At 46.6% G+C, this 14,648-nt stretch overlaps 1 long non-coding RNA gene across 1 annotated transcript in view; it reads right to left on the reverse strand.

The window, feature by feature from the left end:
* Positions 1 to 447: 447 nt before the first annotated feature.
* The window catches only part of LOC146208739 (uncharacterized), a 39,420-nt gene continuing 25,219 nt past the window's right edge, over positions 448 to 14,648 (reverse strand). The window contains exons 2-3 of the long non-coding RNA XR_014703402.1: positions 4,544 to 4,706; positions 448 to 758 (exon numbers count right to left, since the gene is read on the reverse strand). This is a non-coding gene — a long non-coding RNA (uncharacterized LOC146208739). The remainder of the gene's footprint in view (positions 759 to 4,543; positions 4,707 to 14,648) is intronic.

The following is a 14,648-nucleotide window of genomic DNA, read 5'->3' on the forward strand; positions in this document are numbered from 1 at the left end:
GTGTCGCTTTGTGGGCAACCTCTCTAATTAGTAAATCGTCAAAAAGTTCCGTATGGCTTCCACACGTGACGAAAGTCATAGAATCTTTTCGCCGAACCCTTTCCTCAACAAAGACAGAGGCACGGCTGACGACGGATTGTGATATCGACGCTCTATCGAGCTCACCACTCACGCCGTTCGCCTTCGGAGCTTGTGACCTTATTAGCACAAACGTAACCACTAACAAAGAGGTCACAGAACATATATGGGCCATTAGGTCTTCAGTGGTTAGAGCTGAGTTTGAGAATGATAGCTTTGTTTAGGGAGTGCTCCGATTTCGGTAAATAGTCAGCAATATTCCGATCAGGCTCCTGTAAAATAGCTGCTTCGTATCTTTTTATTTAAAGGGCCATAAGCAAAACAAAACTGATCTTATGGATTCCCGGTGGAGAGAAAAGGAGCGCCGGATGATTATGCCAAAGTGGGTTACTGTAGCCGAGAGCTCCTATAAAGGGCCAACACATGAATGTTTAAAAGGCAGGAAAGAAATTAACACCAATATTGTTTACTGTTGCCAACAACCAACGTATGCCTGTTTTTTTGGGACATCAACATTCAAATTATGTCTCAATTAACTAAGTTGGAAGATGTGGCCTGTGTTAATGTCCTGATGTCTTAACACGAGGCTTGTATTAATATCACGACGTCTCCTGTGGGCAAATACGAGCAGTCTAAAAGCTGATAGGCCCCTTGTAGAGTATTCCGAAAAGTGTGATCGCCTGAAAGAGAAAACATTTTTTGAATAATCATTTAAAACTAGATTATGACAAAAGCAGACCATCTACACAAAACTACAGCACTGCTAAATGGTCCCAGTTGACCAGCTCTGCCCATGAGTTGCAATAAAATACTTTCGACGAAATGAAGGCGAGTCTAGGTGTCCGAGCACATCGCTCTGAGCTGAGTCCATTTATTTTTGCTTTCGTCTCGTAGCACGGCCTATCCGAATGATATTTTTTTTTTTTGGTCTGAGGAAGCTTGGCTTCAACAAAACGCGGCATTCAATGTGCAGTTGTTTTTCTGGCTTACTACGGACGAAGTCAGATCTGATAATATTGTTTCCCAAGCAACGGTAATTGAGGTATGATTGGCGTTGTTCGGAAAGCGATGGTAAATTCGTCCTGAAAAAAGCTTCACCCTATTTTCTGGAATGCCTTACTCATTTAAGGCTGTCGAATAGAACATTTAGCTGCCAAAAAGGAACAATAGTTTCTTCTGCTGATACCAGTTCTAACAGAAAGACATGAACATGAAGAAAATTTGTTGTCTTAAAGCTTGCAGGACACAGAAATTAAGCCGTACAGGGTGAAAGAAAGGATTAGAATAAATGTAAACCACTATATTTCATGCGCAAATCAAGACGTGCTCGTTTCATCTTTACAGATGACATTCAAATCTAGTCGTGTCTATAGGCCAGATAAATGAAATGCAACGGGATCACATCTGATAAATATATGCATAATGGCGCTGCAGATTAGTCTCAGAGGAAGATGCAAAAACGTAGGTATACCTCTCATAATACGAGAGCAACAGGCTTATCACACACAAACTCTGTTTTTACGATATTGAAACTTTGTCAATGTTTAAAGTCAGCCATAGGCAACCTATCATTAGCACTACTCGAGAAGACACAGAATAGATATCCTGTCTAACGCGCATACACATGTATTCACCGACCCGGCTCCTCTCTACTTAAGCACTTGTTGCGCTCATCAACGCGACATACCACACCTTCCGGCTTCTGGACGGGCGCCTGCTCGTCAAGAGCGCAGCTGCAGGGCTTGCACTTGAGAGCTGGCACGGATTTCAAGTCGCCCACGCAACGCCGCCCGCAAGACGACTCCGGACGTCAGCGCGTCGGCAAGGCGATCAGCAGTATTCCGGACCTCAGATCATCCACGGTGTATGTATGTATGTATGTATGTATGTATGTATGTATGTATGTATGTATGTATGTGTGTGTGTGTATGTGTGTGTGTGTGTGTGTGTGTGTGTGCGTGCGTGCGTGCGTGCGTGTGTGTGTGTGTGTGTGTGTGTGTGTGTGTGTGTGTGTGTGTGTGTGTGTGTGCGTGCGTGTGTGTGTGTGTGTGTGTGTGTGTGTGTGTGTGTGTGTGCGTGCGTGTGTGTGTGTGTGTGTGTGCGCGCGCGCTGGGTTCTTGTGTAAAGGAACAGCGTATGCCTGGAAGCTCAGTCCCACGGGACTCGGGCTGTGCGCCACGGGCGTACGTGACGGCGGCTGCGGATTTTAACTCCACGGAATATTCACTCGTGATGTTGTGCGTACAGCACTACGGGTGTGAGGAGGAACCATGCTGGAGCCTATTGGCCCCCCACAGAGAGTTTACTTCGTCCCTATTGGCTTAGCGATATGGTATTTGTTTAGCGAGCCCATTTAACGAGGTGTCAGGGGTGACTTTGAGGAGAAGAGACCAAGTTGCAATAAACATGCTGTAAACTTTGTTCGACTCCGAGTAGTTCTCCAAGGTGCTCAGCAGGTACACCTCAATAGACCGCCGGTCAGCGCAACCGAGCACGGCGGGTGAGAGGAGAACCCTTTCGAATGCCAGCAGCTGAACAGACCGACGCCCTCTGGACGAGCACAGCAGGTGACAGCTTGGAGAACGGCTTCCAAATATAACTGAACTACTGTGTATACTTGCTTTGTCCCGACTGCCCCTGTATTTACGATAACTTGGAACACTTCCACTTCTTTCTCCCACCGAATTTATTCTGAGCCTTATCCCGTACCCTCCCCAATAATGTTTCTTGGCGTACACGAATGGAGTCTCCTCACTGGCCGATGCGTCATCGATAGCTTTGCCGCCTATATTTCCGGCCAGATAAGCTTCATTCCTACAAAACATATGGAGCCCCACTAGCAATCGATACTTCCACAAACACCAAAAGGCTGTATTTTGTATTTGTCCATTACTGCCTTCACTGCCTTCGTCAGTGGGAAGTCTGACGCTTTTGTTGTGCAACGTGGACAGTAACTTACAGCCGGGGTAAAATTATTGTAGCATGAGAGAATTAGCATACTTTGTTTAGCTCTAAAACGGTGTTTCGTCCTTCCTTTATTGAGGCACTACCGAGGAAGCTGAAAAATGTTAATATCGAAAACCGAATTAGCACGTGTAGAATAGAACACTACGTGCGTTGTGCAACTCCTTGCTCCTGGGTACCTGACAGGACACCTCAATAGTGCGTTCTGCAGCGTTCCTTGTGAGCGTGCCGCACTGCGCAATGTATTTTCCCGGTTCAACTAGTAAGTGTAACCTCCCTTGCAAGCTCAGTCTATAAATAATTCGTTTCGGTAGAGCCGTGAAGCATCGATGGTTCGGTATTCAATGGACTGTTCTTAGCATTGCTCAAGAGTGTAGCAATCAGGTTTCGTGACCCGCAATCGCACCAAAAACGGTGCAGCTTATTACGCGGTCGTTGAGAGAAATCACAAAATTGCTAACAGACTGGCACGATTATTCATCTTCCTTCACCCTCCTGTGAGATTTCCAGAAATGTAATTTCGGATATGGGCTGCTTGGGCGAACATCGAGCGGCCGTCGTATTTCGATTTAATCGTTTGCAGTTTTGGACGAACAAAGGCATACACCTACGACATCATGTAAGCATCCCGTTGACCTGAACAACTTAAATACATCAATAATACTCTCGCACGAATTCATTAATATTGTTCCTATCGGTGCCAGAGATATCGGCACCTGCGAAAGCGTTATAGATGAATTACCGTGTTTCATTTGGCCGAGGACTCGGCATCGCAGGGGTTATCACACGCTTCCTAAATAGACAAGTTCAGATGCTATCCATCATTCAGTAATCACTGCTTTCAACAAAATTGCGGCAGAGCATAGCATCTGGATTTAGGGTACAATACACGTATACGTATCGCGAAGTACTTACATAAATTGACGGTGGAGTGGAGGCCTGCTTCATGACTTTTTATAGCTTAAATTATGCGCGTCAAGCTTCTAAATAGCTAACTGCGCTACCCTCCTATTCGTCACTTCGACGTTGAGGAAAAATAAGGGGCTTAGAACAAGTATACATTGCATTGCATGTCAGCAATCAAATCAGTAATGTATTTAATCATATCTTAGACAGCATCATCATATCAGCCACTGCAAGAAGAAGGCCTCTCCCCTATTTCTCCAATTAAGCGCTAGTTGCATCCACTTGGCTTATTCGAACTTCCAAACCTCATCCACCGGTCTAACGTTCTGCTGCCCTCAGCTATGATTCCTTTCAATGGAAATCCAGTTTGTTGCCCTAAGCGACCATCGGTTATCCTCTCTTCGCATTAAATGTCCTGCCAATTTCTTCTCCTTGGTAGGGACGGCATAACCGCCATCAACACGTTGGTCTCCAATTTGCAATGGCGACTTCTGTATTAAATGGGAGCCTTAAAGACGGCTCCTAAACAGATGGATATGTAGTGTATATCGATGCGTTATTGAAGTTAAAGGAGGAAAATAATTGATCTACCCACCTTTGTGTTGAAGAGGCGAAACCTTGGACTTCAAATCACCAGCCAGGATTTCAACGTACGTTCTTGGCTCTTGCTACACAAGATGAATTTTCAAGACATGAACGCTTTCATCAACATTGCTCATTCGGAAGTGCCTGGAAAACGCCTCCGCTGCACAAAAATCCTTAGGAGGAAAGGAAGGTAATAAAAGAAATAGAGCAAAAACGCAGATCAATATTTTCTATTATGTTGCAACCAGGCGGATAGAAACACAAAACACGAAAGCACAGTGTTCATGTCCTTGGAAAAATTCTCTTTGCCTATGAATGGACTTTTGCAATGCACTCTCGGTGTCTGAGCTCAAGCCGAGGCGTGGTGCAAAAAACTTCATTTGCGTTAATCAATATGGCCTGAAAGCTACTGTGAAATTCAAAACAAATGGTACACCTCAAGTATCGCTGTTGCAATATTGTTTTAGGGAGCATCTGTATATCGGAAACGGTTGCCGTCTCCCCGTTGTTATGGTCACAAATGGGTTGTGGCCAAATCCTCAACGGCTTTCATTAAGCATCCGAAGCCTCTGCGCGCAGTCTAGAGTGGCCTCTTCTGCCATTGTTATCTGCGCTGAAAGGCTGCGTCAAAAAATAGAGTAAATAAAATTTTGCCTGGAAGAGTAACACGATATGCATCCTTTTTCTTCTATTACCAATCCTCCACAGGGAAGGTGCCCGTGGCTTCGAGAGTCTCGCGCAGATCTGCAAAGTGAAAACAAGCCTGCCGCTGCGCAGGCACCGCTGCGCAACTCACGGATGTTGACACCCCTAACATCAGCCCCTACTGTGGCCACCTTTCGCGAACGGGGGCATTCTGTTGTTAAAGCCATAAAAGGATCTAGTTTTTATTCTCAAGCAAGGATCTATGTCGCAAGCTACAGTATATAACAGTGGGCTTCTAACGCTTCAAAGCGAAAGATGTTTATCTTTTAGTGGCAAAAGACGGAGAGTTTGCTTCACAACAAAGCTACTAAGTATTCGTCAAATTTTTCGGATGGCCCGGTTGAGTGTCGGACCCAATCAAAGCATGCGAACTTCACGCATGCGCACACAGCTTTAGCGCTGCACAACTACTTGCATCAATTCTGTTCTGTGCATTTTTGCACAGCGCCGAAAATGAAGATCGGAGAAGAAACAAGCACAGACAAAGCAAGCGGCGACGATCAACTGAGTGCATTTATTAAGAAATCGCGTTTAAAAATAAACTCCCCCAGTATTCAGTTATGCTCTGTTCTGTCCTGTGCACCATTTTGGTGTATGCAGTTGTGCGCACAAACACTCTATGTCAATAGTACCGTATGGGCAAACATGCCCCATTAATGTTTGGAAGGCACAGAAAATCACGATTTGTAGAGAGGCTCCGGACATCGGTCAGAATTCGAGACGGGGTTTCATTCTAAGGAGGCCACATGCGTTACAGGATGTGGTATGCAATAATCTAAAGTGAATAGTTCCGCTCCAAAAGAGTTAGGCGAATAGATGAAATTAGCCACTGTGTTTCTTGCGTCTCAATTTAGATGAGGGACTCCTTTTGCCATGACACATGTTAGCTAGTGCATGTTAACGTGCACTGACATCGCACAGCACACGGGCGCCTTGCTTTGCGCCTTCATCGAAAAGCGGCCGCCGAGGCCGGGATTCGATCCCGCGTCCTTGCGAACAGCAGTCGCGTGCTGTAACCACTGCGCCATGGAGGATTGCAGGCTTCGAAAAAAACATTATTTCTGTCGCTTCACCGCCTTAACGTAGCACGTGTAATGTCCACCATAATTTGCATCGCAAAAAAATTATCGCTACAGTATTCCAGGCAGCAAATAACAAAACAACAAGAAAAACATCATTTTTACCTTGTAAGCAGAGCAATTCAATATGACGGAGAAATCACGACAAAATTTTAGAACAGCCAGATGGTCGTCGCTGCCTGCCATGTATCGTAGGGTATATCCAGAGTGAGCGCAAAGAAATGGACAGACGAAGAGGCCAGACGAAGAGAGATTCTGAATTCATTTCAGAGGACTACAGACTGAGATGAATTTTATAAAGCTATCAGACTGAAGATGGGGTCTTGACCAAAAGCGAAATGCAGAAAAGTCAAAAGGGCAACTTGAGCTAAACGATGAGGAATTAGAGGTAATTGCAGCAAGCATAGAGGAAACAACAGAGGACCGCCATCTTATAATCAGCTAGAACTACCCCTCCATATAAAAATAAATTAGGAAAAGTTCGCAAAGCGCTGGTATAGAAATCGGCAGCTACGAAGTTAGGAGGGCCAAGACGACGGGTTGATTCAACGCAGTTGTAACAAGCAAAACTGGCCGAGGTATTTCAGGGGTTAATTGACCAAATATTGGAACAATAAGAGAGTAGAAGCTGGAAATAGAGGCCTTGGACCAGGATAAACGAAAGCAGTCCGGTGACGACTCGATGGTCTAAGTTCCTGATACCGCCGAACAGGGGCCAAGAAAGAATCTGAAACCATATAATCTGGATGCCTAAGGCGAAACGCAGAAAACAGGAATGTTTTTAGAGGCAGGCAGTGTTTAGAACTACACTACGTACGCAGTAACTCCGTTGTTAATGAGCGCAGATGGGATAATCTCCCCAAACGCGAATGTATCAAAGTGCAGCAGAACAGAAATCAGCTTACAACATACCTAAACATACCTGCCTCGCTGCGGTGGTTCAGTGATTAGGGTGCTCGACTTCTGTGGCCAAAGCAGCGGGATCGAATCGCAGTCGCGGTGGCGCTTCTCTGTGTTGGGTGAAATGCAAGCCAGCCTTGCATTGTACGATGTCAGATCACGTTAATAAACCCCGCCTGGTTGAAGGTTCTGCACGTCTGCACTATTGCGGCTTTCGTAGCCCAGTCATAAAGGTGACATGCATTAGCAGCGCTAAAGAAATGACTTTTTTATACATTTCTGTCGAACACGTGCCATAATGACGATTCTGCATCGAATAGCAGCTTATATCGCCAATTATGCAATCGATAAAGATAGCTTTAAGGACCGAAATCTCAGGCACTTAGGTGCTTCTAATACAGGCACCCCAGAGACCACATGGTTTAATACAGCCTACCATATCCACCTACCTTACAAAAAAAACACATTTTGGACGTGAACGAAACTTCGTTTCATATTTGACACCCAGAGAGGTACCTTAACTGCAAATTGTTTAAATGTATTTTCTCTATTATGAATTTTGGTCTTTAATGCTTCCTCTGACATTTTTGCACTTTTTCTCATAACTGTTTATACTGTGTTATTCTTGACTGTTCTCCTTATGACGCACTTAGGCTTGAGTGCTGTAGGTTATGCTTAGTGATTGTGCTTCAACCTAAGTTCTCTCACCGAGTTTCACTGCTTACAAATATTTGATGAGAATGTTTTGTATATATTTTGAAGCCAGAGTTTCAAATTTCGCACTTTTAATACCTTACCCTCCAACCACGTGCCGAACAGTGTGTTTATTCAAGACCTCATAGCGTGCATACTAAATGACCCCTTCGGAACAAGAGAAACTGCATCTAATTTATTTATTTATTTATTCATGGCGCTGAGTTTGCCGCACGGCATAAAAGGTGGTGGTAGAGTCACAGGAATGCGTGGAGTGCAGCGATGTGCAAGAAGTCACATAAACTGCGTGCATAAATGTTGTTTGTTATCCATAAGTGGAAATGAGAGTCATTACTCGGTGAAAGTCCAGCTTTTTGTAAAATGATCTTTCGTATATGCGACGTTTCTGGGCATGTCCATATTAGATGCCGTACAGTGGTGTCGCAAGCTGGTTCTTCGCAGTGTGGGCATTTGTCGGGAACTGGAATAGTAGTACTTTGCCACTGGTGTCGAACGGCGGGCCTAAGGGCCGCCCCGACTCTCAGCCGTCTCAGAGATACCTCCTCCACCCTTGTTAGATTGGGGGGAAGGGTGTACGTACACGTTTGAATTAGAGCACGTGTACTCTGCCTGAGGGATGCTGATGATGTCAAATGGATCAGGAGTGGATCCGGTGGCAAGGAATCATGAATAGGTTTCGACACATCTGCTGCATGAGGAAGCACGTCTGCTGTTATGGTATTCAAATTTTTGTTGTCTTGAGCCCAGAGAATGATTATAGTCACTGGGTAACGGTGACAAGCACTGGGTAACGGTGACTGTGCGACCCTAAGAGTGCCATGGACTTTCTTTAAATGTTTTCGGGCTTCTTTAGAGTGAGTCATTATGTGTACTAGTTTAAACGTAGGGTCAGTAGGTAACGGTTCTATGGCGTTTACGATAGCTTGCAGTTCGAAGGCAAGAGTTTATTTGGCGTCGGTAAGGTAACTTCAATTGGTGTTCAGGTGAGGGTGGGTTGAGCTTATAAAAGCAACTGAATCAACTGTTAGGGTTACGGCTGCATCTGTGTAAATAATACAGTCATCATGTGTTGCGCAAGACGTTATTGGGAATGATGATGAGAGCTGCAACTACTTGGTGAGTAGAGGCTTATTAGAAGTAAGGTGGTAGTAGTCCCATGTAGGTGGCTGGTTCTCTAATTCAGGACGAAGGGAAGCTTTTCTTACTCTGTTTGTCTGTCTTTGGCCAGTTAATTCTGCCAACGTCTTAAGGTGGGCGTATTCCTGTAGTAGACGGATAGGAGTTGATCGAGGCAGTCCCGTAATGAGTCGCATGGCCTCGTGGTTGAGTGCCTCGAGTGTGGGCCATTGCCGTTTTGTCAGTTTCTGAAACTGCCTGGTATAGAAACGCGGTTGAAAGACAGCACGAACATGTCGGCGAGTGGTATCTGATCGCGCACCACCAGATTGATTTGCTATTCTTCGAATTAGTCCCAGTGTGCTCATGGCACTTTTGCGTACATCTGATAGCCAAACTGTGCCTTTTCCTGAAGAATGTACATGGAGGCCCAACACCTTGGTATGTTCCACTTCAAGGAGGGGTGTATTGTCAATTGTGAACGCGAATGCATTAGCTTTGAAACTTCTGCGGCCGGCCTTATTGCCCACATGGACATAGCATGTTTTGGTGAGGTTGAGGGATAGGCCTGTGTTGTTGACAAATTTTTGAAGGAGATTTATGGCATTTTGCAGGGAGTCTTGCTGCACCTGCAGTGAGCGGTTTGTAGACCACATAGTAATGTCATCTGCGTAGGCTAGCACTTTAATATTAGGAATTGAGGCAAGTTCATGTATGAGAGGAATAAATGCAATATTAAACAAAGTTGGGGCTAAAACTGAGCCCTGCTGTACTGCACAATTAGAAATGAAATGTCCTGTTGGTTTTCCATTTACACGGATAGCAAACGTTCGGTGGGAGAGGAACGCGTGAATTGCACGACAAAGCTGTAAGGGCATTGCAAGTGACGACATAGTATTGAGGATCGCTGTGTGGAGGATGTTGTCGTAGGCTTTCGTGATATCTGTTGCCACGACTGTGCGAACGAGACAACTGTGAGATGAACAATATATTACTTCATTGGCAAAAAGTTGAAGACCATCTTCCGATCCGTACCCAGGCCGAAAGCCAATCTGTGAAGACTAATATTTGTGATGATGGTCAAGCCACCAGGATATTCGAATGGCAAGTAGCTTTTCGTACAGTTTACAGATAGTTGGGGAAAGCGAAATCGGGCGTAGAGCACCAAGGGTTATGGGTGGTTTTCCGGGCTTTGGTATGGGAACTACTACAGAATGTTTCTAATCTGGTGGCATTTCACTGGAAATCCAGATTTCATTGAAAATTCTAAGAAGTGAGGCCAATGATTCACCTTCTAGATTGCGGAATAGTGTATCATGACCGGGTGTGGCGTTTGGGCGGATGTCTTCAATCGCAGCGATCAGCTCAGCCATGATGAAAGGGCTCGTGATCTTATCTTCTGGGAGATGGTTGGCGAGACTGAGTGGAACCGGTGCAGGTAGGCAGTCATAATTGAGGAAGAACTGAAGAGCTGCTTGCTTGGTAAATTCTTGCGGTGAAAGACGCAGGGCTGTTCGAATACTCTCGGCGTAGTCTTTAACTGAGGGTTTTCGTTCCATTGAATGCAACACACGCCATAGGTGGCGGTTTCCGATCGGAGTACTTATGTGAGAACGCCAGTCTGTCCAACGTTTGTGTAGAAGGTGCTTAGAATACCGACGGGCTTTAGCGGTTAGTTTATGAAGGTCTGCTATGGCAATATTATTGGGCGGATGCTGACTGAAGTATACGTCCATTTGCTTGCGCCGTGCCCAGATGTTAAGGAGGTGAAGGTCAGGGTTTGGTTGATCCTAATTGATGGTTGAAGACACAGTGTGATGATTTAGAACTTGCATGAAAGTAGAAAGTGCCGAATCAGGAGTTATTGAGATGAGGCGAGCATCTGTACGTAGAGTATCCCAAGAAGTAACGTGAATATTGCGGCGAATTTTACGTAGTGTGCTTGAGGTAAAATCGATTATAATGGGAGAGTGGTCACTGCCCCAGGTGTCTGGTTCGCAATTCCAGCGAGGATTCCCAGGGCCCAGCCACCACGTAAGGTCCGGAGCCGACGCCCGTGCACGCGGGCGGGTACATTTTGACAAACTGTTGAGACATGTAAACGATTGTTAAAAAATGTGTTGTAAATTTGACGTCCACGCTTAGAGTCTTGTATATATCCCCAGGCTGTGTGCGGTCCATTGAAATCTCCTCCAACAAGTATGGGTACACCTGGGTATGAGGTGCGTAGATGTGTGAGCCATCCAAAGTTGAGCACAGTGATAGCGGTCGTGCGTAAAATGATACTAATATAACTGGAGTACGTTGGGGCTTAGTAATAATGGCTGTCACTTCTTGACGGGTATTGCACCAATGGGATAGGTCTATTGGAGAATGAGGAGTCGATGAATAAACATATATTGCCGCTTTACCGGGAGCAAGACCACTGCGGCGGTCGGATATCGAGGGGCAGTGATTTATGCAGTAACCAGATAGAGATGGAATAGCGTTATGCTCTTGTAAAATGAAAGCCCAGGCCTTAAGTTTTCCTTCTTGAATACGGAGCTTCAATTCAGGTAGTTTGTTAGTGAGACCCCTACAGTTCCATTGCATTACAAGGGATTTATGGTTAGTTTGCAGAACAGATGCTATCATTTCAGGCAGTTGCTGCAGCAGTGTAATTAGTGATGTTATTGAAGTTGTAGCTGCAGATTCGTGAGGTTGGGCATATTGCCAGGGGGCGCTCGGAGCGAAAGACGTTGAAGTGGCGCTTGGAGAAAAAGGACTAAGTGAATCGGCTCCGGACTCGCAGGACGTACCAGACGTATTCCACCTGTACCGGCTCTGATAACCTAGCCCTAGTCGCCAATACCGTGACAAATCTGGTGGAGGTGCTGGGTGCTTGTTACCAATTTTTCGCACGAGTATCGACACCTTTTTTGGAATACTTCTGTAGCTTTCGCGGAAAGCATATTTGAAGTCTCCGAGTGCTTGTCCACAGAAACCGTGCCACCGCCCACATCCCTCGACAACCTCGACATTAGCTCAGAGCTATCGGTGAGCCAGCGTGAACAGCTGTTTTCATTGTTACTCGAATTCAGAGAGTGTTTTGCATCATCATCAAAAGTTCATCAGACTCCCATTGCCAAGCACCAGATCGTGACGTTCGATGATGTGCGCCCAATTCACCAGCACCCCTACCACGTCTCTTCGACCGAGCGCGCAGTTATTAAGTCACAAGTTAAACAAATGCTCGAAGATGATGTTATCCAGCCTTCGAATAGCCCATGGTCTTCCCCAGTCGTTCTAGTTAAAAAGAAAGACGGCACGTTACGCTTTTGCTTCGATTACCGCAAGCTGAACGCCGTAACCAAGAAGGATGTTTACCCCTTGCCGCGGATTGACGACTCTCTCGACCGCCTTCGGCGTGCGAAGTACTTTTCGTCAATCGATCTGAAAAGTGGCTACTGGCAGATTGAGGTAGATGAGCGAGATCGTGAAAAGACGGCCTTTGTCACACCTGACGGACTTTACGAATTTAAAGTTCTACCTTTTGGACTTTGTTCCGCGCCGGCCATATTTCAGCGGATGATGGACACTGTCCTCGCCGGGCTTAAGTGGCAGTGTTGCCTAGTCTACCTAGATGACGTGGTGGTCTTCGCAGAATCGTTTGCACAACATCTAAAGCGCCTGCGGTCAGTACTTGAAGCCCTTCGATCCGCTAACTTGACACTTAGGCCACAGAAATGTCACTTTGGCTACCGAGAGCTTAAATTCCTCGGTCATGTCGTAAGCGCTGCCGGTGTGAAGCCTCACCCTGACAAGCTTACTGCAGTTGCGGAATTTCCGATTCCACGTGACAAGAAAGCTGTTCGCAGATTTCTCGGCTTGTGCAGTTATTACCGCCGTTTTATCGATAACTTCGCTGATCTTGCTGAACCGCTGACTCGGCTCACCCGGGGAGACGCCCCTTTTGGTTGGAGTCACGAGCAAGAAGCTGCTTTTACCGAGTTGCGTCTCCGTCTCCAATCGCCGCCTATTCTAGCCCATTTCGATGAGCACGGTGAGACAGAAATCCACACTGACGCCAGTAACATTGGTCTTGGGGCGGTTCTCGTGCAACGTCAAGAGGGTGTGAAAGGAGTCGTCGCCTATGCCAGCCGTGCTTTATCCCGCGCCGAGATGAACTATTCAACTACTGAGAAGGAATGCCTGGCCATTATTTGGGCTGGTGCATAATTTCGCCCCTACCTTTATGGTCGCCCATTTAAAGTGGTCACTGACCACCATTCCTTGTGTTGGCTGGTCAACCTGCGTGACCCATGCGGCCGCCTGGCGCGATGGAGCCTTCGCCTACAGGAGTTTGACCTCACTATAGTCTATAAGTCCGGACATAAGCATGAAGATGCTGACGCGCTCTCTCGTGCGCCCGTCGAGCTCGCTTCACCACACAAGAGTGACTCTGGCAGTTTTCTCGGAGCTGTTGATGCTTCAGATATGTCTCATCAGCAGCGTGCTGATCCAGACTTACGAGCCCTGATCGATTATTTAGAAGGTCAGCCAGCCACAATACCTAAGTGCTTTTCTCGGAGCCTATCAACTTTCTGCCTGAGAAGTGGTGTACTCTATAAGCACAGCTCTAGATCCGAATCGAGAACCTACCTCCTCGTGGTACCCGCAGCTCTGCGAGAGGAAATCCTTTCCGAGTGCCACGATGAACCAACTTCTGGCCACTTGGGCTATACTCGCACACTTGCTAGAATACGAAAGACATTCTACTGGCCCAACCTTGCCACTGTTGTCAAGCGCTATGTTAAGAGCTGTCGGCAATGTCAGCGTCGGAAGGTTCCGCAATCAAAGCCTGCAGGCCTCCTCGTGCCCATAATACCACCACGCGCACCGTTTGATCAAGTCGGCATGGACCTTCTCGGTCCTTTCCCTCGATCTTCCGGGGGCAACCACTGGATAATCATCGCCACAGACTACCTGACTCGATATGCCGAGACCAAAGCGTTACCTAGTGGTACAGCATCTGAAGTTGCCCATTTCTTTGTACACCAGATCATGCTGCGGCACGGTGCTCCGACCTCTATTATTACTGACAGAGGGACTGCCTTTACTTCACAAATGATGGCCGAAGTTTTTCATCTCAGCGGTACGGCGCATCGAAAAGCTACTGCTTACCATCCGCAGACGAGCGGGCTGACGGAAAGGCTTAATAAGACCATTGCGGACATGCTGGCGATGTATGTCGACGCCCAGCACAAGACCAGGGATGCTATCCTACTATATGTGACATTCGCGTACAATACGGCAGTCCAAGAGACGACACGCTTCACGCCGTTTCGCCTAGTTTACGGCAGGGAGGTTCGGACGATGCTGGACGCAATGCTCCCTTGCGAAACAGACACCGAGCTTTCTACCGACGCCGAACACTTTGCCCAAGATGCTGAGCAAGCACGCCAACTAGCACGCGTCCACATCGCCCAGCAACAGGACAAGGATTCACGCCGGTACAACCTCCGCCACAAACAAGCTTCCTACAGCACCGGGGACCAGGTGTGGGTGTGGACTCCTGTTCGACGCCGTGGCCTATCAGAAAAGCTGATTTGCCGTTACTTC

Source organism: Amblyomma maculatum, chromosome 1 (assembly GCF_055883805.1).
Source record: "Amblyomma maculatum isolate TAMU_Amacu chromosome 1, ASM5588380v1, whole genome shotgun sequence".
In the NCBI taxonomy this organism is placed as follows: Eukaryota; Metazoa; Arthropoda; class Arachnida; order Ixodida; family Ixodidae; genus Amblyomma; species Amblyomma maculatum.